Source organism: Stegostoma tigrinum, chromosome 3 (assembly GCF_030684315.1).
Source record: "Stegostoma tigrinum isolate sSteTig4 chromosome 3, sSteTig4.hap1, whole genome shotgun sequence".
Classification (NCBI taxonomy): domain Eukaryota; kingdom Metazoa; phylum Chordata; class Chondrichthyes; order Orectolobiformes; family Stegostomatidae; genus Stegostoma; species Stegostoma tigrinum.
The window spans coordinates 111,612,120-111,636,079 of NC_081356.1; the positions used below are offsets into that span (position 1 = coordinate 111,612,120).

Here is a 23,960-nt window from a genome sequence, read left to right on the forward strand (position 1 = left end):
TTGTACATGAACCACAAGTAGTTAATAAGCAGGTACAGTCATGAATTAGGAAGGCAAATGGAATGCTGGCCTTTATTCTAAGGGGGTTGGAGTGTGAATGTAGGGAATGCTTACTCCAACTGTACAGAGAGTTGGAAAGACCACACTTAGAATGCTATTATTGTTTTGGCTGACCTATTTAAGATGCAGTACACATGCATTGGAGGCAATTTGTACAAGATTCACTGCATTGATTCTTGGGTTAAAGGAGCTGTAATAAGGAAAGATTGAGCAGGGTGGGACGATACCCACGAGAATTTAGAGGAATAAAGAAGTGATCTTACTGAAACAGAAGAAATACTCAAGAGGTTTGAAAGGGTAGATGCTGTAGTGAGTTTTTCCCCATTGTGGGAATTTTACTTCCACACAAAAGGAGCAGACACGACTATTTAAAATGTCAAAAGATAGCACCTCTAATAATTCCTCCGTACTACAAAGGCACATTGACATTGATTTTTGTGGTAAAGTCACCGAGTAGGATTTGTATGAGCAATTTCCTGACTCAGCAAGCCAAAACATACAGAGGAACACAAAACTGAAAAAGTGAAACACATTAAGACAGAGCTAAAGAACCATGAAACAGGACCAAAATATCAGAAATACAATTGTTATGCTTTAGGGCTGTAAATTTACAATCTAGATTTAGATGAGAGAAAAATGAAGGAGTTCCTACGACCTTGCTCTGAATTCTGCTAAAAACAAACCTGGATGACATAGTCCTTACAGGGCAAAGGGGATTCCAGTTCATTTTCCTGCATCAGCAAAGGACATTCACACCTGTAAACGATGACTAAAGCAACTGCAGACATACTACTCAGCCTGGATTTTTGCTCCGACAGGATATTTCAGGACATCTTTAAAAATCATGGAGAGGCTCCCTCTCAGATTCCTGACCCTATTGCCACGTTTTACAAATTTCAAGCATTTCAACAAACTAACAGATAACTGGACCATTTGCCAAGCCTCATTATGCTAACTTGGCTGCAAGCCGGATATCCATTTGATGTCTGAAACACCTGAGCACCAGGGAAAACACCGTTTCCTGGCCAACTCTGACTTTCTGAACACCTCTGTCAATTTCACAATGTTTATTTACACAAGAATAACAGGTATCAAGTACTTGTGGTTTCTGTTGTTGAGACTTTAAAGCTTGTGGGGGACTGACCATCGATCAATCTAATTGTGGAAAGTAATGAATGCTTTCTTAAAGCTTATTCTTACATTAATATTGCAGGATTCATTGCATGGGCATCAAGTAGCGCAGCTTGTTTGAGGTATATATCCTAGCATGGTTTGGGGAGGGATGTGGGGGAGCCGAGCATAACCAGGGATTGTAATAGGGACCTTACAATTCCTCGTGCCTGAACCATTATTAAATTATCGTGGCTATTCTTCTGTTCAACTCCATTTTCCAACCTGCTCCCTATCCTCCTCGTTTCCCTGAATGACTGAAAAAAAAAATCTATAGACCGTTTAACATACACACTGTCCATCAACAACCCTCAAAGGCAAAGATTCACAATCATCTAGATAGAGAAATTTCACTTTATCTCAGTTCTTACCCTGAGACTGTGCTCCTCTGTTCCATGTTCCTCAGACGGGGAAATCAACCTCTCAAAAGGTACTGTCAATACCCACAGAGGCTGCAAGGATAGAAACATGCAAAATCATGAGGAAAGTAATGTAAACGACAGCAAAAAAAACTGAACCAACACGTGAGGACTGGAAAACCAGCAGAAATTGGCAACTAATAGCTAATGAATCCTTAAGTTGGATAAGTAAAAGATAGTGAGATTTGAACAAGTTGGAATTAAGTGATATATACCTCAAGAGACAATTTTCCGAAGCGAAGGTGTGGTCTAAAAGGGGGACATGGATGATGGCTTCTGCTATAATGAGTGAGGATAGGGTAGAAATGAGGCACTTTCAGAGGTAAGCATATTGCTGATGGATCCTTGAGCCAAGGAGTCACCTGAAGGTGGAGTCACAGCTGGTACAAAGATATGGAGCTGGGCATCTTTAGCCTGCATTTAGGAGCCAAGTCCAAACCTGTCCAAACACTTAACTGAGGAACAGCACATAAGCAAGGCTTTTAAAATGGACTGACGTTGAAGTATTGGTCACTCCCAAAGTGACAAGTGGAAAAGAATTTCCAAAATGATGTGCAGCATGTTATGGGAGATTCAAGGGTGGCCAGGAGCGAGAGCTGCATCACCAAGGGGTCAGTGAAGGAAACCAGAGAGAACATTCAACTCAACCGTCACAGAGAGAATAGGGATAGCCAGCGTTCAGCTGTCACAGCTGTGAAAAGATTATTGCTAGCTTCAAACAGGGACAATGATGTAATGAACAGTCTGAAGGGATAAGAACCTTCATTTATTCATAATCCATATGATTGGCAAAGATTTTGACCAAGAAGAATAAGCCACATATAATATCTGAATATTTTGAAGAAGGTAATGTGTAGGAAACAGACAAAGAAACTTTGCTTTAGTTTATAGAGCACAGTAGTATATCCAATAGGCCGGCTAGTAATTCCTTCGCTCAATGACAGTGTAATTAAATGAGCACCCAGTTATGCTCAAAGTGCCAAATGCAAGTACTGAGACAAGCTGACTTATCATTTACAGATTAGCACCCAATTCAAGATCTGTAAATCACTTATGCACAAGTGTCAAGCAGGAACCACTCCACAGCAAAGCAGAAACGACCATTTTCTAAAACAGCTGGTTTGCTTGGCATCTTTACCACGATGTCAGTGCGGTAACTGAAGCACAGAGAAATTTGACAAATCAGTAGGACCACAAAGGATTTAATCGTCTACTCAATATAACACCCAATAATGGACAAGTTAATAAACATCTCAGCGCCATAGTCCAATAACATTGTGTCAACATCCTTTTGCAAAGCTCCATAAGCACACTAAGACTTAGTCCAAAAAGTAGCAATCTGGAATAATTCATGACATTGCCTCGCAGTCAGAATTCTGTAAAAATAAGTGAAAGTCAGTCAGATATAATTCAAAAGATTGTATCTCACTCTTTCAATGTGCGGGATTGAAAAAGCACTGCATACTCAGATTCATGTCGTTTACTGAGAGCAGACTAATAATAATTTTAAATTGCTATAGACAGGAAAGAAAAGATGTGGAATAATTTCCCTGACTCCTGTTCAGAATTAGCAGGATGTGGGAGATAGAAAGAAGACTTGTACCCAACTTAATCTGATGTAACCCAAAGTATGTAGCCAGACTCTTCTCCCAGCTGCAGGGTGCCTCCTCAGTCCAGAAATGACAAATATTTTATATCTAAACATGCATTTGGCATTGAAAAACGTACAAGCAACAACTGAAGAGGAGAAACAGTAAACTGGATGTATGCACAATTAAATGAGTGGTGAGCTCTCTTTAACAAGGGGAGAAAAAAAACATTAATTCCATTCTGCATAACGCTCTTTCTTGTGAGCTCAACTCGCCATCCACAGCACCATCCCAAAAAAGCACAAAAATAAGCCTCTAGAAATTTAAGTGCTCAATCATAGATTAATTTGGCAGAATAAAACAGCCAGCTGGTTTTGGTTTTAAATGAAGTATCAGTTCACAAAACGAAGGAAAACACAATGCACATATAACTGCAAGGCAGGATGTCCATTCATTCTTCAGTCAAGTGTCTGCAAGTATCGATCAAGTATTCAAATAATTTAGGCTCAATGTTCCTTTGGACTAAACTATTCCATGTCTTTACCTCTGACGTCAACACTCCTTCAAAGAGAGATTCACACAATCTTCAATTGTGAAAGAAATGATAAAGCAGTGCCACAAATAATTTTCCACAAATAAAATCAGTCACTACAGAAACAATATTTTATCTGAGTGAACTATTGGAATCCACGGAACTCTAAAATTAAATTGATTACTCATTTTACAATTAAACGTTTAGTTGGGTCCCTCTGACAACGTTAGCATAATGTTCTTTTCACAACTGGCAACTGATTTCAAAAGTACATCACACTGGAGAGATCAAAGCTTCTTTCTGTCTCCAGTACTTGCAAATGCCCTCACAAATTCAACTCAGTCACATTAGAAATACATATAGGTAACAAAGGAAAACAATCACAAGCACACTGATAGTCTTTATACTCCACATTAACAGAGTTCTAATCAGCTACCCACCCTGTCCCAAACACTTTCAGCCACATTTCCAACCTGAACATCAATGCTCCATGTCAGGATTCCAAATCATATAATTTTAAATCTTAGTCCATTGTACCTTGAGCCTTTTGTTCTTGGCCCCAAGATACTGGAACCCCACTTCGTTATCTTCCCTATGAAAGGACCTCCTTATTTTAAACATTTACATGTGCACTTTGCATGCATGCTCACAGGTATTTATTTAGCATCTCCAAATTTCAAATTTCACATTACTTCCCTAGGTCTATTTACAAATCATATCACAGGCATGGAAAACACTGGGTGCCCTAGAATGGAATCATAAGGGACACCATTAACCACAAACACTCAAAAACCACCCCTACTCTCATCAACACCAAAAAGTTACACCTAACCTGCTTTTCCAGTTCACCCGAAGTGTAAACTGCATTAATCGTGAAATCCCGCTTACCTTGATCTATCATGGAAGCTTTCTGTGTAAGATTTTCTTAAGTCAACAAAAGCAAGAATGAATTTATACAATTTCAAAATAAGAGGTCCTCAGGGTCAACACAAGCTCAAAATACTCAATAATCAGGATGGTGTACTGACTTATTTGAAAAAGCAATGCAGAAACAGATGTTGCACTTGGAGATTTTCCAGAGGCAGTCAAGAAGGACCAAGCAGATAGTGCAGGAGAGTTCCTTGTGTTCTCGAGCAAGTTTACAGTCATAAACACTGGTGAAGGTAACAGTTCTACCTGCATTCCCCACACGAACTAAGTCCACTTCACTTATGTGTCTCAGCTATATGGGGCAGCACGAATACTGAGGAAGACCAAGCGGGAACAGGCAATTATAATAGTAAGTACAATACCAGCAGTAAGGGAGATGAAATCCTACAAGCACATTTAAATAAGGATTTAGATTAGGAAGGGAACTAACAGCTAGGGCTGAAAAGGATTAATCTCCAGATTTTTTCTTGCCACCATAGTTTTGCAGATTGGAAATTGGTTAAGAGGAATCTTAATAAACAACAAGTTTGGCCTCAGCTGGAATATCACTTCCATTTTGAGCAACACTCTGTAAAAACAGATCAAAAGCCAATTATTCCAACTATTGGGAACTTCAGTTACGTGAATGGGTTAGAGAAAATGGGTTACTTTCCTTCAAGGGGAGTAGGCTGCGAAGAGATTGACAGAGGAATCCAAAATCATGAGGAGCCTGGACACAGACTGAACAAAACGTTTCCCTTTGGCAGTGGAGTTGACAACACAGGATGTTCTTTAAAAGAATCAACAGCATACAGTCACACAGAATCCTCTTCAGGCCAACTTATCCATGCTGACCAAGTTTCCTGAACTAAACTAGTTCCACTTGCCTGCATTTGGCCCATATGCCTCTAAGCATCTACCACTTCCCCAGGCAGTTTACGCCAAATACAAATTACCCTGTGTGTGAAAAAGCTGCCCCTCAGGACCCTTTTAAATCTTTCTCCTCTCAGCTTAAAAATGTGTCCCCCAGTTTTGAACTTCCCCACTCTAGGGAAAAGGTCTTTGCAATTTACCTCATCCATGTACCTCATGATTTTTTAAGCCTCTACAAGGTCACCCCTCAACCTCCAACGCTCCAGGGAAAGTCGTCCCAGGTTATCCAGCCTCTCCTAATAACTCAAATCCTTTAGTCTTGGTAACATCCCTGTAGGTCTGTTCTGAACTCTCACCAATAATCACATTCCTATAGCAGGGCGATGAGAATTGTACACAGTACTCTGAAGATGGCCTCACCAATGTCCTGCACAACCGTACCATGACATCCCAAATCCTATACTCAAATGGCCTGAGCAACAAAGGGAAGCATGCTAAATGACTTCTTAACCACCATGTCTACCTGTGACACAACTTTCAAAGAACTAGATACCTGAACACCCAGGTCTTTGTTCGACAACACTACCCAGGGCCCTACCACTAATTCTGTAAGTCCTGCCATCGTTCAATTCACCAAAATACTATACCTTGCATTTATCCAAAATAAACTCCCATGTGGCACTCCCCAGCCCATTGGTCCAAGTGAACAAAAATCCCTTTTGTAATCTTAGATAATCTTCTTTGCTGTCAACTATACCACTTATTTTGTTGTCATCTGCAGATGTACAAACCATTCCTCCTAATTTTCTCATCTGAATTGTTTTATATCAATGACAAATAACAGTGGACCCAGCATTAATTGCTGTGAACGCCGCTAGTCCAAAAAACACCCCGTCAACAATCTCTGTCTCCTACTGTCAAGTCAATTCTATATCCATTTGACAAGCTCTTCCCAAATCCCAGATAATCCAACTTTACTAAGCAGTCAGCCTTGTGGAACCTCAAAGACATTACTAGAGTCCACGTAGATAATATCTACCACTCTGCCTTCATCAATATTTTTGGTTGCGTTTCTTTGAAGACATAATTAAGTTTGAGGGACATGATTTCCCACGCACAAAGCTGTGCTGACTATCCCCAATCAGTCCTTGCCTCTCTAAATGCATGTAAATCCTATCTCTCAGGATTCATTCCAATAATAGAAGGAAGAATTTCTTTATCTACGAAAGAAAGGTGTAGTTAGGATATGGAATAGGTTGCCTGAAAGTGCGTTGAGGCAGATGCAACTGCGGCATTCAAACGGGAATTAGATAAGCGTCTAGGTAAAGAGTATGTCTCTCTCATTTTCCCATGCAGACGGCTAACTTGAGTGCTCAGTCTGAAAAGCTCCCATTCTAAACTGTATCAGAGACAGTAGGAACTGCAGATGCTGGAGAATCTGAGATAACAAGGTGTAGAGCTGGATCAACACAGCAGGCCAATCAGCGTCAGAGGAGCAGGAAGGCTGATGTTTCGGGCCTAGGACCTCCTTCAGAAATTTCTGTAGGGTTTAGGCCCTAAACGTCAGCATTCCTGCTCCTCTGACGCAGCTTGGCCTGCTGTGTTCAACCAGCTCTACATTCTGAACTATAATCATGTTATAATTCTAACAAGCATATTGTAAGTTAACGTCCTGAACTCTTGAAAAAAAAATGCCCTTCCTGTGTAGTTTACAGTGCAATATTTTAATTATTATCTTGAGTTGTCATATTAAGATTAACTTTTGAACAATGAGTCACAATGGACAATTTCAATAACCACACAAATCTGGAGTACAAAATAATACTTTAAAACTAGCAACATACATAATTTTGCTGAGAAAGAAAACAAAGAAGATGAAAATGACAGTGGGACATAACATGCAAGGACTGAAACAAAGAGCAAATTGTTGAGACTCTCTCTCATGCACGTGGTTTTCAGTTCCAAAGTTAGGCAACATCCTTTTTCTTCCCCTATCCACTGTATATTTATTACTGTAGTTTTCACATCTTCAGATATCCTAACTAGCTTTACACTGGTTAATTTTTGATTGAAGGCAGTCAAATATTCAAAACACAAACAACAGATGAATCAATGACAAAATAAGTTTTGCACGGTTAGTAACGAATATCAGCCAGGACACTAGAGAACCCATATTGCTCTTTGGGTTTTGAAATGGGATCTCTTATTATCTAAGAATGGCAAAAAATCTAGAATTTTAAAAAAAACCTCACCCAAAGGATGCAAAAGTCAATAATACAGCTCTCCCTTGGCATTCAAGCTTCAGCCTAGATTATGTGCTTAAATCTTCCCAAAACTATCAGACTACTACAGTGTTTGAGAGAGCAGCTCATTCTATACTTACAATGAGTTATAAAAAGCCAACAAGCTAAACTAAAACTGGAAACCCAATCACACAGCAGCTGGCTTAGAAAAATCTAAGCGAGTGTCCACCAAGCTGCCTTTTCAAAATGTCTCTTTGACAAAGTAATGACAGATTATGTAGCCTGTGTCCCATTAAAAGTGTTCAGGATTTCCGGTATGCCTTCAGACATTCCTCTTCCTTCAAAGAAAATCAGTGCCATTAAAGATGCAAGACTTGAATAGCTTTGTGGAATTTTTTCATATGGTTTCCATTTCTCATAACCAAAGCAAGAGAATTCTGCAATGTTAGCTAACACTAACACAGAGTTAGTCATGCTACTTTCCACCAGACTATTGTCTAAAACCACCAGCATCGTTCTACCACCTACAAAACTTCTGACGCAGCAGTCGAGATAACATAAATCACAAAGGCTGCAACTGAACACATTTTTTAAATTTTGTCCTCTTTAACCAAAGAATTTGCCACCAGCACACTTTAAATTAGAAAAGTGTGCAAGTGCTGCTGGTGGCTGTTATGCAAGTTGCTTTCTGTTTCAAAGGGAATGGAGTATAAAAATAAAGATGACTTGCTAAAACTATACAAGGCACTTGTCAGACCACAGTTGGAATTCTGTGAACAGTTTTGGACCCTCTTACCCAAGCAGAGATATATTGGCATACTGAAATATATTTTTAATCAGTAAGGCAATGAAGCATTATGGGGAAAGGCAGGAAAGTGGAATGAGCCATGATCTCATGGAATGCGACTGCACAGCCGATGGCCTGAATGACCTACTTATATTCTTCGAATTTATGGAAACTGATTCAACTTGAATGTAAGAAATTAAGAAATTTTAGACTGGTTTGCATCATTATGTTATCCATCAATTATAGCTGCATATTAAACCATATTCACTGAAACTAACACTACAGTTTTTGAGAATATTCCTTCCCGTAGTCAAAACTGACACAATGTTTTAGTTTTCAAAGCTTCTACTGTTTAAAATCAACAGAACCTCTAGCAAACTGATTCATTCACAGATAATACAAAGATAGATAGAGGGACAGTTAATATTGAGGATGCAGGGAGGCTGCAAAAGGATTTGGACAGGTTAGGAGAGTGGGTAAAGAACTGGGAAAGTGAGAGAGCATGCACTTTGGTAAGAATAGAAGCATAAACTATTTTCTAAATGGGGAGAAAATTCATAAGTCTGAAGCATAGAGAGACTTGGAAGTTTAGTACAGGATTCTCTCAAGGTACTCTTGCAGGTTGAGCCAATAGTTAGGAAGGCAAATGTAATTTTAGCATTTGTTTTCACAAGACTTGAATATTCAAGCACAAATATAGTTCGGAGGCTCCAAAAGGGTCTGGTCGGGTCACATTTGGAGTATTGTGCGCAGTTTTGGGCCCCACATTTCAGGAAAGATGTACTGGCCCTGCAACAGGTTCAGAGGAGGCTCACGAGAATGGTCCCAGGAATGAAAAGCTTAACATATGAAGAACATTTGATGACTCTGGGACTATACTCAATGGAGCTCAGAAGAATGAGGGGAACATACTTGAAACTTACTAGATTACCAAATGGCCTGGAGAAAGTGGACGTTGGGAAGGTGTTTCCATTGGTAGGAGAGACTAGGACCCGAGGGCACAGGCTTCGAGTAAAGGGGAGGCCTTTATGAACTGAAAGAAGGAGAAACTCCTACAGCCAGAAAGTGGTGAATCTATGGAATTCACTGCCACAGAAGGCTGTGGAGACCAGGTCATTGAGTCTATTTGAACAGAGGTAGTTAAGTTCTTGACTGTCAAAGGGATCAAGGGTGAAGACAGAGAGTGGCAGAATGGGGTTGAGAAACTTTTCAGCCATGATTGAATGATGGAGTAGACTCGTTGGGCTGAATGGCCTAATCTCTGATTCTGTGTCTTATGGTGATAGTCTTGCCCATACACCACTTCACATCCCCAAACACCAATGTCACACAGACATGGCATCTCAACTTCCAAAGGACCAGTAACTCTGTCTTATTTGTGCTTATAGTTCTCATTCAATGGCTTATATCATTTTCAAATTTCACCATACTGTCAAGCTTTTTACAGAAACATTCATAAAACTGTTACTTCAATGATCGATATCATCTAACCTAGAATACGAAGACCTCCTCAGTCTTGGAGTAAATGAAAAGTACTGGGATCAGACTAAAAATCCTACTTTTATTCATTCACAGAATTCCCATCTCTAACCCCCCTTGAGAAGTTAATAAGCTCCTTCTTGAACCACTGCAGTCCATTTGGTGACACAGATTTTTAGATATACAGAATTTCAGGATTTCAACCCAGCTGCAACGTCAGAACAGCAACATAGTTCCAAGTCAGAATGGAACGTAACTCGAAGGCGAACCTGGCCCCAAGGAATCTATGGTATGCAACAATGCAATGCTTAAGAAATCAAAGCTTCAGCACTCCTACTACAGCAGTTCAGCATCAATTTGTGATGCATTAGGAATTCAATGCTTTTGCAATATCTTGTTACTAGCTCCCTACTTTTCATCGAAAGTATGTTTGTTAGATGGACACAATACACACTGAATTTTAGAAAACTGCTCTCAAAACCAATAGATGGATAAATTTTCTTAACTATCAAATTCGCATATAATAATGCTTCTTGAAATTCAACGTTTATCAGTAGCTAAATTTGAGCTATCAGTAACAGGTCTTTTTAAGCACAGGCAGCCTCCTAAATTGGATAGAAAGAAAATATTCATCAGTACTTGCTAGTAAACCAAACTTTTAACCTAACACAGCAATTCTTTCCTGCTTCACTTAAATTTATGAAGGACTAAGGCTAAACCAATAACAAATTCAGGATCTTCTGAATGAGGTGCAGAGAAGGAGACGTTGATTTGCAGACATATTTGGTTGGGTCAGAATCTTGCTAATAGCTAAATGGAAATGAGCGCACAAACAGGCATATCAAATGTTTCTTCAATAAGCCTAGGAAACATTACCCATTTACTAAATGCAAAACATTTGACAAAGTCTAAAAATCAGCCACACATTTCTGATCTACATGTCTTAGCCCAGATGTCTTCCTGCGTTTTCCTTGGTTCAGTCAGAGGTTTTTTGAAACAGAATACAACATTCAGACCAAACAAAACCATAGCTCTCACATTTTGATCGATGAAAATAAGTGTCTCAGTCAAAACCTTCAAGTCACCATTGAACATACAGAAGCAATGTAAGGATATATGGTAACTCCCCTCTTCTTTTCTTAAACAAGGGCTCAAAAGAAAGTTGGCGTCTTGTGAAACACAACCAAGAAAATATATAGTTATGTAAAATGTGATGGCACATACCAAATGAAATAAATAGATTTTTCAGGAAATAAAGCTTCCTATTGACAAATGACAGTTGGAATCCCTGAGCAGCCCATTTCTTAAGATCTCTCACCTGCTCTGAACGGGATTGCTCAAATCTCAGCCAAGTGGAAGTGAATTACGGTCACAGTAGTCAGACAATTAGACTGTGATTGTTTAATTGAATGGATGGGCCCTTTACATTTCCGAAAGACCTTAGAAGTAACTTCTGCTAAAAGAAAACTGAATATTCTTTTGTTTCACCCACTTATTTTCATCAGTCTATACTACACAAATCTGGAAAGGAAACAAAAACCAAACCGAGAATGTCTTCAAATTAAAACTAAAATATGCCATGGCTGAAATACCGAGAGACAAATCAGAAAGCGTACAAAACAGCTTGGATTTTCATGCCAAAAAAAACAAGGCTCTGGGAAGTGGAACAGAAAATTGAAACGAACTAACATCCCGACTGTCACCAGAGTTGAAGTAGTGTAACTGCATCAATCAAATTCAGAGGATCTTTGCTCTGGGTTAAAACTTCAAGCTTAAGAGCTGGAGGGCACAGTATGATATTCACACAAAGTGAAGTGTAGGATCAAGAGAATTACAAAAGTAATGCAAGCCTAAATGGGTTACATCATGGCACAGAAAGCAGTAATCCTAGTGAACTTCTCATGAAATTTTTCTTCAGCTGCTGGACACTATCGTTAATATGGACCTGGAAAAGTATGCACTAATACACATAGCAATGTCAGATACTGAAAGTGCCAACTCAGTACATTACCACAGGGCTTCACATCTGAAGTACTTCGTTGGCAATAAAATACTTTCAGATATTCGGTGATTATGACAGGTGCTATATAAAATTAAGTTTTACTGTATATCCTTCTCAATTATCTGTTTCTAAATGTGCAAATCATCCAGTAAAGCAAAATAAGGTGGCATGGTGGCTCAGTGGTAAGCACAGCTGCCTCACAGCACCAGGGACTCAGATTCAAGTCCACCCTCAGACAAAAATGTAGAGTTTTCACGTTCTCCCCGTGTCTGTGTGGGTTCCTCTCACTGCGCAGGTTAGGTGGATTGGCCATGCTAAATTACCCATGGTGTCCAGGGATGTGCACACTAGGTGGATTAGCCATGCAGAATTACAGGGACAGCGTAGGAGGGGGATCCTCAGTGGGATGGCCTTCAGAAGGCCAGTGTGGAATTGTTAGGCCAAATAACATGTTTCCATACTGTGGAGATTCTGTGAGATTAACGAAAGGCATCATGTGCATAAAAGTCTATATATTTTCTTCGAAAAAGCCTGAACATGCATGATGACACAAAAGCTGCTTCTTTGCTGAACTTATGGAACTCATTACAGAAGGATTTCAGCAAATTAAACAAAAATTGAAAAACAGCACGTAAAAACATTCTCTGCTTAAGGGAGGGAGGCAGAAGACAGAAATCTGGTCAGCCTGACCTTGGTCATTGGTAATATTTTAGAGTCCATTATTAACGATGAGATTGTGGAGTACTTGGAAGTGCATGGCAGTAAAGCTGAGTCAACAGGGCTTTGTCAAGGGGTGGTCCTGCCTGTCAAGTCTGTTTGCATTCTTTGAGCAGGTAATGAGCAACTTAGACAAAGGAGGGCCAGCGGGCTTGACCTATTTGGTTTTCCGGAAGGGCCTTCGGCAAAGTGCTGCACAGAAGGTTACAAACTAAGACTAGCGCTCATGGTGTAAGGGGCAAGGTACTGGAACGGATACAGGATTGGCTGACTAGCTGAAGGCAGAGATTGGGGATAAAGAGGTATTTTTCAGGATGGCAGCCAGTGACTAAATTTCACTGGGTCAGTGTTGGGCCCAGAACCGTGCCAATTATACATTAACAATCTGGATGACACATAGGTAGGTGAAGGGACAGGTAGTATTGAGGAAGCAGGGAGGCTGTTGAGGACTTGGACAGTCTAGGAGAGTGTTCAAAGAAGTGACAAATGGAATACCGTGTGGAAAAGTGTGAGGTTATGCACTTTCCAGGTCCATATTAACGATAGTGTCCAGCAGCTGAAGAAAAATTTCATGAGAAGTTCACTAGGAAATATAGAGGCATAGACTATTTTCTAAGTAGGACAAGGCTTCACAAATAAAAAGTACAAAGGGACGCGGGAGTCCTAGTTCAGAGTTCTCTTAAGATTAAGATGCAGGTTCAGTTGGCAGTCAGGAAGGCAAATATAATATTTGCATTCATTTTGAGGAGGCTGGAATACAAGAGCAGCAACGTACTGCTGAAACTGCATAAGATTCTGGTCAGACCACATTTGAAATACCATGAGCAGTTTCAGGCCCCAAATCTAAGGAAGGATGTGCTGGCTTTGAAGGGGGCCCAGAGGTGGTTTATAAGAATGATTCATAAGAATGAAGAAGGATGCAGGGCTTCTCACATGAGGAGGGGTTCAGGACTCTGGGTCTGCACTCTGAGTTTAGAAGGATTAGGGGTGATCTGACTGAAACTGACTACCAAGAGGCCTGGATACAGTGGACACAGAAAAGACATTGCCACGAGTAGGAAAGACTGGGACCAAGGGCACAGCCTCAGAGTGAAAGGACAGCCTTTAGAACTGACATGAAAAGAAATTTCTTCAGCCAGAGGGTGGCGAATCTGAGAAACTCATTGCCACAGAGGGCTGTGGAGGCTAAATCATCCACTGACAGTGGTAGATAAGTCCTTGATGTGTAAGGGATTGAAGGGTTCTGGGGAGAAGGAGGAGGTGGAGGAGGAGGAGAATGGGGTTGAGCAACAAACTGAATGGCTTAACTTTGCTCCTACACCTTTTGGTTTTATTTGGTCAAATTCCATTGTCTCTTTCAAAGCTGAAAAACTGGTGTTACTCTATTCTGTGACACCTAGTGCTTCACTGTTTGCCTATCAACTCAATGGGCCACAAAGACGATAACAGTTTTCCCATATTACCCCTTAACTTAAATGCAAATTTAGTTTCAGTCATTTCAATATTTGCCACTCAATGATTTGACATGTAAAACGCTGAATATATTACTCCTGTCTTTTTCATCACCTTTAGCTATCTTGCAGAAAATGCATATCATCACTATTTTACTGCTTTCATCATGCCGTACCTTAAAAACATATCCACACTAAAAATGTAACTTTGAATTTTATAAGACAGTCTAGCTTGCAAATCCTCATACAACTGAATACTGCTCAAATTTAACATTAATTGCAAATCTGGTTAAGATGTTTTGTTCAAAATCCAAAGTCACTAGACAGCCACTTTAAGCACATCTTAACCTAGTTCCAGGCCACTTTTTCCCTTCAACTTAATGACTTTAAAGTAAAAAGTACCGTGTTGCAAATCATTGCAATACTTCAGGCTTCACACTTTTTCATGAAAGATTCCTGACCTTTCTTAATATCATGAGCACATGAGATCCCTTAACAACCAGCAACTGGTATGCTGCTTGGCTATACTGATGTTAGGGATTTCAAAAGACTAATTTTCATACAGGGACAATCAAATAATCACTATTTTGGATTTGATGGCTGATTTTAAACAGCTTCATGTCAAATCTGAAAGCTAAAAGCAAGAAACATAATTGACAGGTGACCACATGTAGAAAACAATTGAATTAGACAGTCACACAATCTCTGGGATATTTCTTTCTACATGCAATATATGCTATGGATATCAAGAAAATTTTAATCTTATCTTAAAATTATACTTTCACTCAAAATATGTTTTATTCAATATATTGGATAGATAAACTAAGGTATGGCTGTTTGACCAATCCCCAAGGCAACTGAAAACAAAGAACTACAGTTTTAGGAGATCTGAGACAAACAAAAACAGAAACTTAGAGAAACTGCAAAGACAAAATAGCATTAACATTTTGAGTCCAGTGACTCTGAGGTTTGATCAAGATAATTTGTCAAGATGATGTAAGACAAATCAGTTTATTTCCTGTCAACTATCTGACTTAGAATGTTGGTAATGTTGTGCTTCACATGATACTGATCATGCTATGCCTTGGTTTCAGGTTTCTGGTGTTGTTAGAACTGCACTCTTCCTGGCAACAGGAGGCTATCTCCGTATATTCCCAACATGTGTCCAGTCAATACTAAAAATAATTTCATGATCCAAAAGTTAAACCATTCATGTTGAACTCCCAGAATCTGATCAGCCCCTTCCAAATGTTGATGGTAGGGGAGTACAATGATAGTATTGCCACTGAACGTCAAGAGGAAATGAAGTGACATTCTCTTGTTCCAAATGGTAACTGCCTGGCACTTGAGTCCCGGCTATGTTACTTGCTACTTATCAGCCCAAGCACTAACAAGGACTCAACGTATGTGACCTCAAACTGCTTCAGTAACCAAAAAGTTACAAAGAAACTGAACTCTGTGCATCAGTGTATACCCTCACCTCTAACCTTATGATGCAGAGAAGTTAATGATTTAAGCAAGTGAAGAGTTACAGCTAGAATGTTGCCTCTTACAACTTCCACGATGTTCTGATACTGGGATGATTGGCCTTCCAAAGCCACAACTAACTTTGTGATAAATATGGCTTCAATTTTATTAAGGTTTTCTGATGCAATGTTTGGACCAAGGCTATCACGGGGTATGGAACAAAATGGTCTTAATGCAACCCAAACCAAGTATAAGCAAAACAGTTTATTGCTAAATTACTAAACTAAATGAGACTAAACTGATGAGGTGGCAAATGATTGGATTAAATCTGCCCTTTTTTTTGGGGATAGGACATACCTGGACAATTTTCCACTTTGCTGGATAGATGCCAGTGTTGCAGCTGTACTTGAACTGCATTGTGAGCTATGAAACACAGGGCTTCAGTTACTGTTAGGCTCAACAACAACTGTGCTTTTTCCATTCCTTAACACCAGTAGTATTTGCAATATTTATAGAATACCTGCATTCCCCTCAACAGCCTTCACCAGTCCACATTTAGATACACTAAACTAAAATAACGTCATAACTATGCAAGCTGTTAACCAAAGCACAACTACTACAGAATGGGAAAAAATCTTTCAGACTTTGAACACAATATGTTACTTTTAAAATGCATCAGAAGTGTTGTAAACCTTTTATTACATTTAGCAGTTGGCTTCAGTACCAAGCACTCGTTCCTACAAGTGGCAAAAGCCAGATGCAAGTAACAGTGCTTCCAATTTTCACCAGCTATGTCATCCAACACTTACCTTGTAAGTTAACTCCAGTACAGAAATGATTTTTCACACATCAGCAGGTACTACTACTTGTACACAAGCATATGGATACTTGCTATTCACCAAACTCTAGAGAACTTCACCACAAGTGGCAAAGACAGGTCAGGAGCTTGGATGCTGGATTGCAATGCACACTGACACCAATGGCACACACCCAATTCCCCTACTACTTAAGGTCATCAATGAAGAACTTGTTCCTTCCTGAGGTCACATGAGGCACAAATAGGCTTTTAACAAAAAAAAATTTCATTGGCATTTCTCTGTTGTCACTTCACAAATGACCTGATTTAAATCAACTCAGTAACATGCTATAGTGAACTTTGACCTAACAGCCTCTATACTGACAATACACTACCCAATAAGTGTTCATACCCAACTAGGATCACACTGCGTATTGGGTTATTCAGTGAGATTTCAAGTAGAAAGCATTGTGGATTCAGTGACATGTCTACCCCTCCAGAATTATTCATTCACTTTGCCTAGGTTTCAAATCATTCTGTCTACTATAAAATTCTGACCTTGTTCCAAACCTCCATTGCCAAATTTTTGTCATCGAGCCAGCCTGACATCAAAGAATTCCCAGTTATATTCACCCCAGAGATGATAACTTTAAGAAAATTGGCAATAGCTCTAAGTGGGATCTGTGTAGCATGATTGCCTCCAGCTCATAGGCAATGGATGCAGAAGCATTGACACTGATGGCAGCAGGAAAGCAGCACACTGCCAGGACCTTGGGGATGAAGTCGGGAAGGTGGGGAACAGAGGAGCAGACAGGGTGAAGGATATGGAGAGGGAATAATGAGCTTTTAAAGCTGTTTCAGTCTCAGTATTTTCAATTTAGCATTAATTTATTCAGTATATTACCACTTCTACAATTTAATTCAGTAACTTATTCTGTAATCCAAAATGAGACCAGAACATGGTGACATTATACACTTTTCACCGTACCTAGGTACAAGTGACATTAAACAAATCTAATCTCAACTAGCATGGATAACTTCCATCCCTCTGTATAAAATGTGACAAGTTGGTGGCATGCAATTTCAGCAGCAACTGGCTGTGTTGCCATAACTCATTCACTGCAGGCTTCTGGACTCATGACCTACAAATATACATATATGAGTGTGGTCAGCAGCTCACAGCAGCAGTCATTCATTCCAAACCATAGACTTTCCTCATCAGATATCTGTCTGTCGTCTGGAAGACCTGGTGAATAACTCTCAGTTGACCAGACAACTTGATGTTGTTTCAGAGATAGTAGGAACCACAGATGCTGGAGAATCTGACATAACAAGGTGTAGAGCTGGATGAACACAGCAGGCCAAGCAGCATCAGAGGAGCAGGAAAGCTGACGTTTCGGGCCTCAACCCTTCTTCAGAAAAGGGCCCTTTTTCTGCAGAAGGGTCTAGGCCCAAAACATCAGCTTTCCTGCTCCTCTGATGTTGCTTGGCCTGCTGTTTTCATCCAGCTCCACACCTTGTTATCTCAGACAATTTGTTGTATTGGATATTCCAAATCTCATGCAACATACAGCATGACAGAGTCAAGGAATCCTCAAGCATTCCAAAGGCCATTTCATCCATCACATCTATATTAGAAAATATTTCCAATTAGTCTCCCTGTCTTACTTTATTCCATAGTCCCGCATTTTTTTCCAAACATACATATACTCTAGTACAGTACAGTGATGGGCTTCATTTACAACTTTTTGCATTGAACAAGCACATGTCTGTTTCCAGTGGATCTACAATGACTTATCACTGTGGAGACATTAATGAATAGCTGCCATTCTCTTTTTTTGGGGGATGGATATGTGGTGGTCATGTCACTGGAGTAGCAATCCAAGACCCCAGGCCAACGCTCCGGTAACATGGGGTCAATTTCCATAAAGCAGATGATGAATTTTGATTTCAATTTTTAAAAATCCTGGAGTAAAACCTGCACAACGGCCACCGGGTTATGACTATCAATGTCATAAAAATGAGACTGGTTCACTCATGTTGCTCAAGGAAGGAAACCTGCTGTCCTTACTTGGTCTGGATAAAAGGTGATTCCAGACCTACTGTAATGCAGTTGACTCTTGATTGCCATTTGGGCCCAGGCAGTAATGCTCACATCCTGTGAACAAATAAAAAAAGACACCACCAGGTCTTCTGGCATAGTAAAACCCAAAAGAACTGTGGATGCTGTAAATCAGGAACAAAAACAAAGTTGCTGGAAAAACTCAGCAGGTCTAGCTGCATCTGTGGAGGAGAAAACAGAGTTAATGTTTTGGGTCCCGTTCTGAGGAATGGTCACCGGACCCGAAACATTAACTCTGTTTTCTCCTCGAAAGATGCTGCCAGACCTGCTGAGCTTATCCTGCAACTTTTCCTCTTCTGGCATAGTGGTTAGTGTTCCTGTGTCTAAGCCCAAAAGCTCTGGATTCAATTCCCGTTCCAAGGCTTGATAGCCAAACAAAGTGCATCTGTAATGTTGCCAAACAGATTGGACATTAAACAAAAACAAAAATTGCTGGAAAATCTCAGATGTGGCAGTATTTGTGGAGAGAAATCAGTTAATATTTAGGTGTGGTGAGCCTTCAGAATTGATGGTAGCTAGGAAAAGGATTTGTTTTATACAGAAGGTCGTAGGGGGGTATGGGAGTAAACATTACGTGGAGATAGACCCCAAAGAGAAGGATAAACAAAGACGTGGATAAATACCAGGCTAGGAGAATAAACAGCTGCTAACGGGAACTATTAGTAGTTAAGAATAGATAATGTCTGGTCGCAGCCTATGTTATGACAAGGCCTGGTACATTTTGGTGGTGGAAAAATGAGGAAAGGTGCTCAAGTTGTAAAATTGTTGAATTTGATATTAAATCCAGAAGGCTACAGGGTTCCCAAATGGAATAATCAAATATCAACCTGCAAATCCTTCAAACACATGCCAGTGACAGATGGCAAGGGCGGGGGACATTCCTGGCCGGCCATGTGACAAAGAACAGTGGAACCTCCAACATCATTAACCATTGATCCAGATCACAACATACAGTAAAAGGTACACATTGCCAGAGCAATTCATTAGTCTATGAGAACTGTAACACAGCACCACCACAAACCAACACTGCCACTTCACTCCTCCGTCCCTACATATGTACCTTATTATGAAAGGCTAACTACGGCAACTTGTTTATGCACATGCCTTCGGTTGTATTATAGCACTTCTACAAAGTATATTTCTGGGACTTGTGCATAAGCAGCAAACATTATTGTTTTGAAAGTTTTGATGACAGCTTCACACTCCAGTGAGTAACAAACCACAGAGCACCAAGATTCAGTTCAACTCTAAGGAACTGCAACTCAAAACCTTCAAACATACTTACACTCTTCTGTTAACTCAAAGCTACAGACAGCGACTTAATTTTGATCTCAAACCATTTGGGTAGCTGTGAAACCAACACATGCGTGTTTGCATGTACCTGTGCATCAAAAAGATGGATATAAAGACGGATATAAAGATCGACTCCGCGTATTTTCAACACTAGATTTTTTTCGGACCGCCAGCAGAAATTGAAAAACGAGGTCAAGGTTCCATCAGAAAGGGAGGGTTGGAATATGGGTTAACATTTGCTTCCTGTCATCCAAAAGATATGCCAGTTGCTTCTTCCTAATATCAAGCCACTTATCCGAGCAAGTAAATACAATATTTATCTTCTAACACCGTTACTGTGAACATGCCAGTGTTGATGCAATAAGCTGTTTCGGCTCAAGCCCTGAAGTTAAACAAAGGGATCTCTGTCTGATACGTTTAGACCTTGAACAGCGTCAACTGGTCAAGGTTTAAACACCTCGAATGCAAAACTTCCTTCTCTTCTCACCAAATAAACAATACTTATCTCTCGTTTGGATTGCTATGTTTTACACCGGGTTTGGATGTGTAGGTCATGACTGCTATCCTAGCACTACCTTTTTTTTTGGGGGGGGAGGAAGGTTGGTGTTAGAAAAGAGTGTGTAGGCCTTCCCTCCGAAGGCGAGCAGAAACCAAGCCGAAAACAAATTCCAAGCACAAGCCATTTTACCTTCACTCGCCACTGATCCAGACGGCCCGCTTCTTCATCGGCTTCCGATTTAAACTTCAAAACAATCCAAAGGTTCGATCCGGGGGTGGGGGGGGGGAGAGCTGGGCTTTATGTGGTATTCAGAGCCGAGGCAGGACCAAACACAATTTCTCCTTTTTTTTAAGGGGGGGTGAATATTAAAACAAAAAAGGAAAAACTCGCGAGCTCTCAACACAAGCTCTCCGATCTCTGTCGATGGTAGTTAGACCAATTAAATCTTCTGCGCGCTGAACTTTTGCAAGTCTTTCCCCCCCCCTCTCTTTCTTCCCCCCTCCTCTCCAATGATGCAACCAAGTCTCTCGCGGTTTGTCGTCTCGAAAGTAACTTTCAGATCCGTCGCTGAATTTAGAGGTTCGCACGCAAAATAAAGTAATTAAAATGGAGTAAAAGACGACAGTGGGAGGAGAGGGGGAAAATGTACCAAGTCCTTTCAAAGCAGGAAACGGCGGGCAATCGACAGCATTTCCCAAGACTCGATAAGTCAAGAAGAAAAAAAATGCAACAAGGGAGTCAAAAAAAGTCCCCTATCGCCGAGTTTCACCTTCAGGAAGGAGCTGATGTGGTTCTTCCTCCTGCTGCAGCTTTATTTTATTAAATAACTTGCCCCCCCCCCCCCCCCAACTCCGGCTCCTTTCTTACTGTAAGATTGCCGCACCCAAATCCATCCGAAATTAATTTCTTCACCCCCCACCCCCCTTCCCTCCCCTCCGTGTCTGGCTCTGTTAACGATGCAGACAGGATCACCAACACATCGCTCCAGGTTTTCGCGCAACTCCCCAGAGCCTCAGGCAAATGAAGAGAGAAAGCAGCCAGTAGAAACCACTGCGTCCTCAGCAGACACAGCACACTGACCGAGAAGGAGGGGTGTGTGTGTGTAGTTTAGGGAGGGAGGGGAGAATGTGAAGTGAAACACAGGCAGATATGCACCGACAAGATAAAGCAACAGCGCCAGCTGTCTCCAGCGGCTACAATGTCGCCTGGGCGCCCTGATTGACATTTCAAGCAACCACACGCTGCGGCCTCCACACTCCCCTGTCAATCAGCATCCCCAGTCCCAATCATCTCCTGCTCCTGGGTCAGGGGCGGTCTCTTCCACGTCTCTGCTTTAAAGTTTCCTTTCCTCTGGTTGGGTGATTTTTTTGAAGGGTGGAGGTGGGGGGAGGGAGGTGATGGGATTGAGGATGAGAATAGGGAGGGGCTGGAGGTGGGTTTATTAATATCATTTTCCAGCACACCGCCGTCCTCATTTGCACTAAAGTTGATGCTTTGGGGGAAGTTGAGGCCGCGAGATTGTGCCAAGTCACTTCCATTGTGTCTTTCTCAATCTCCCCTCCTGCCGGTTAATAATTTCCAAAACCGGGCTGGCACGCAAAAAAAAGCAATTTACATTCATACAGTGAGTTCTGAAGAGAATAATGTAATTTTTTTTCCAGTTTGCTTTACGAATCCAAATAAGATATGCCGTTGTCTTATATATGAGGCAAACCGCTTTTGAGAAGGACATAGTGACTGACTGAAAACTCATTCTTTTGGCACAGGCACAGAGTGGAACTTGTCGCACGGATTGAACGCCATTCTGTTTGGATCAGATTCATTGTCTGACTCGGCCACCACAACATCGGTTTGTAACACGGACACCACATGAATTCACTCATTTTATTTAACACTCTCAACTCCGAACTCGCTGTACCGTGCTCAAATCAATTTTTTAAAATTCTATTCAGTAAACAAAGACCAAGAAACAACCAAGTTTTGATCATGTCGGATTTGTGCCACATCTGTGATTTTTATCACCGGGCCATTTATATTTTTTTCTGTGACAAAGTAGGATATATCTTAAAGACATTCAGACACGCAGAAACCCTTGAATCGGTATATATTTAATTGATTTCTCCTTTCACAGATGTTGACTTGTCCAACGCGTGGAATCCGCTTTTGTTTAATATACTTCTCGCATGTAAAATGTGAATAGGTATAACGTGAAACTGAGACAAGAAAATCATGAGACTGTGCAGTCCGCGTCGAATTGATTCTCGTCTGCTTTATGAAGGGAGAAACAAATACGCTGTGTTAGTAAATACTGTCGCCTGGAAATGGGAAGATTCAAATGCAGTATCATCTGCTTGTTTGAACTGCTGTGATTCACAAATATATCACAGTGCAGTGCATGTTAGGTTCTGTTTTCCCCCCAGAAATGGAACCCGTTAAGCGTTCGAAGCTGACTGTGCAGCGCAATCTCTGAGGCAGTTGCTTTGGACCAACATGCTCCTTTAGTTTCCTCCGTGTACTATGTCGTGTTATCAGAATCTGTCTTCACAACCGAGACATCGGTGCAACCCTTCCTTCCTGAATACTTTCCTGTCTGCATCCTGCATAAGCTTCTATGCACGCATAATCTCAGATCTTCAAAAAGAACTGCGCTCGTCTTGCCTTGAACCTGCGCCATCGTGTTCAAGCAAGTTTCTGTCTATCGTTTCAATGTAGCTGTACTATGAAAGCATTAAGGGGTTTTACTCCATCATTTTGTAAATCAAAATTTAAAAAGAACTATTTGTATTTACATTATTAAACAGTTTATTTGTCTCAAAGCTATAAAACTGATTTTTAAAATTAGTTTTGTGAATATAGACCAGCACGATAAGAATGTTTTTTTAAACAGTCTGACGGTAATTTCAGAAATTGCCTTTGGGTAACTTAATATTTTCAGATAGAATCTGCTGTGTTCTGTAATCTATTCACAGAATGAGATCAATGCTGACAAAGCAGCTTTTATCTCTATCCCTGCCTTCCCTAACGATATGATCGCATCGTTCTCCTTGAACTACTGCAATCCCTGTGAGGAAGGTGTTCTCGTAACCGTGTTAGACATTTAGGATTTTTACCAGGTAATAAAGTTGGGAGGATGCATTCAAGTCAGGGTAGTGTGGATAAGTTGGAACTATACCTTGGCAGTGATGCAATGCTCTGATTATTCTGCACTTTTCCCAGAAAAGGTTTTTGGAGCCAGGAGGTTCTGTCGAAATAAGCTGAGTGAATGACTGCAATGTATCTTACATGTTGAGCATGATTATATAAATAAGCACAGAAGCACATTAGTGCAGGCCCCACAAATAAAGTCTCATGCTAGTCACTGAGAGGGTGAATTCTGAGCCTAGTTTCAAGGCTGCTGACCAAGCAGATCAGGTGGGGTTGACTTGTTTGAATGGTCTCATGGTAGCAGCCAATCAGATAATTGGTTCATCTTCTTCACAATCATCACTTCAGCCCGATAGATGGTAGAGTGGCTCTGAAGTGTCAAAAGGAGATTTGCAAAGTTCTTGACCT

General features: G+C 40.6%; 1 protein-coding gene and 1 long non-coding RNA gene across 3 annotated transcripts in view; one reads left to right on the forward strand and one right to left on the reverse strand.

Annotated features, from left to right (window-relative positions):
• erbin (erbb2 interacting protein) overlaps nucleotides 1-21,251 on the reverse strand; it is a 248,627-nt gene extending 227,376 nt beyond the window's left edge. Inside the window, exon 1 of one of the 2 annotated variants that reach the window (XM_048525424.2) lies at nucleotides 20,598-21,251. The gene's annotated coding sequence lies outside the window, so the exon portion shown is untranslated. The remainder of the gene's footprint in view (nucleotides 1-20,597) is intronic. The other variant, XM_048525430.2, reaches the window with a different exon arrangement.
• A 620-nt stretch (nucleotides 21,252-21,871) lies between these two features.
• LOC125449608 (uncharacterized) lies at nucleotides 21,872-23,219 on the forward strand. Its single transcript, XR_007246938.1, has 3 exons — nucleotides 21,872-22,032; nucleotides 22,175-22,257; nucleotides 22,540-23,219. It is a non-coding gene; the product is annotated as an uncharacterized LOC125449608 (long non-coding RNA).
• The last annotated feature ends 741 nt before the right edge of the window (nucleotides 23,220-23,960 follow it).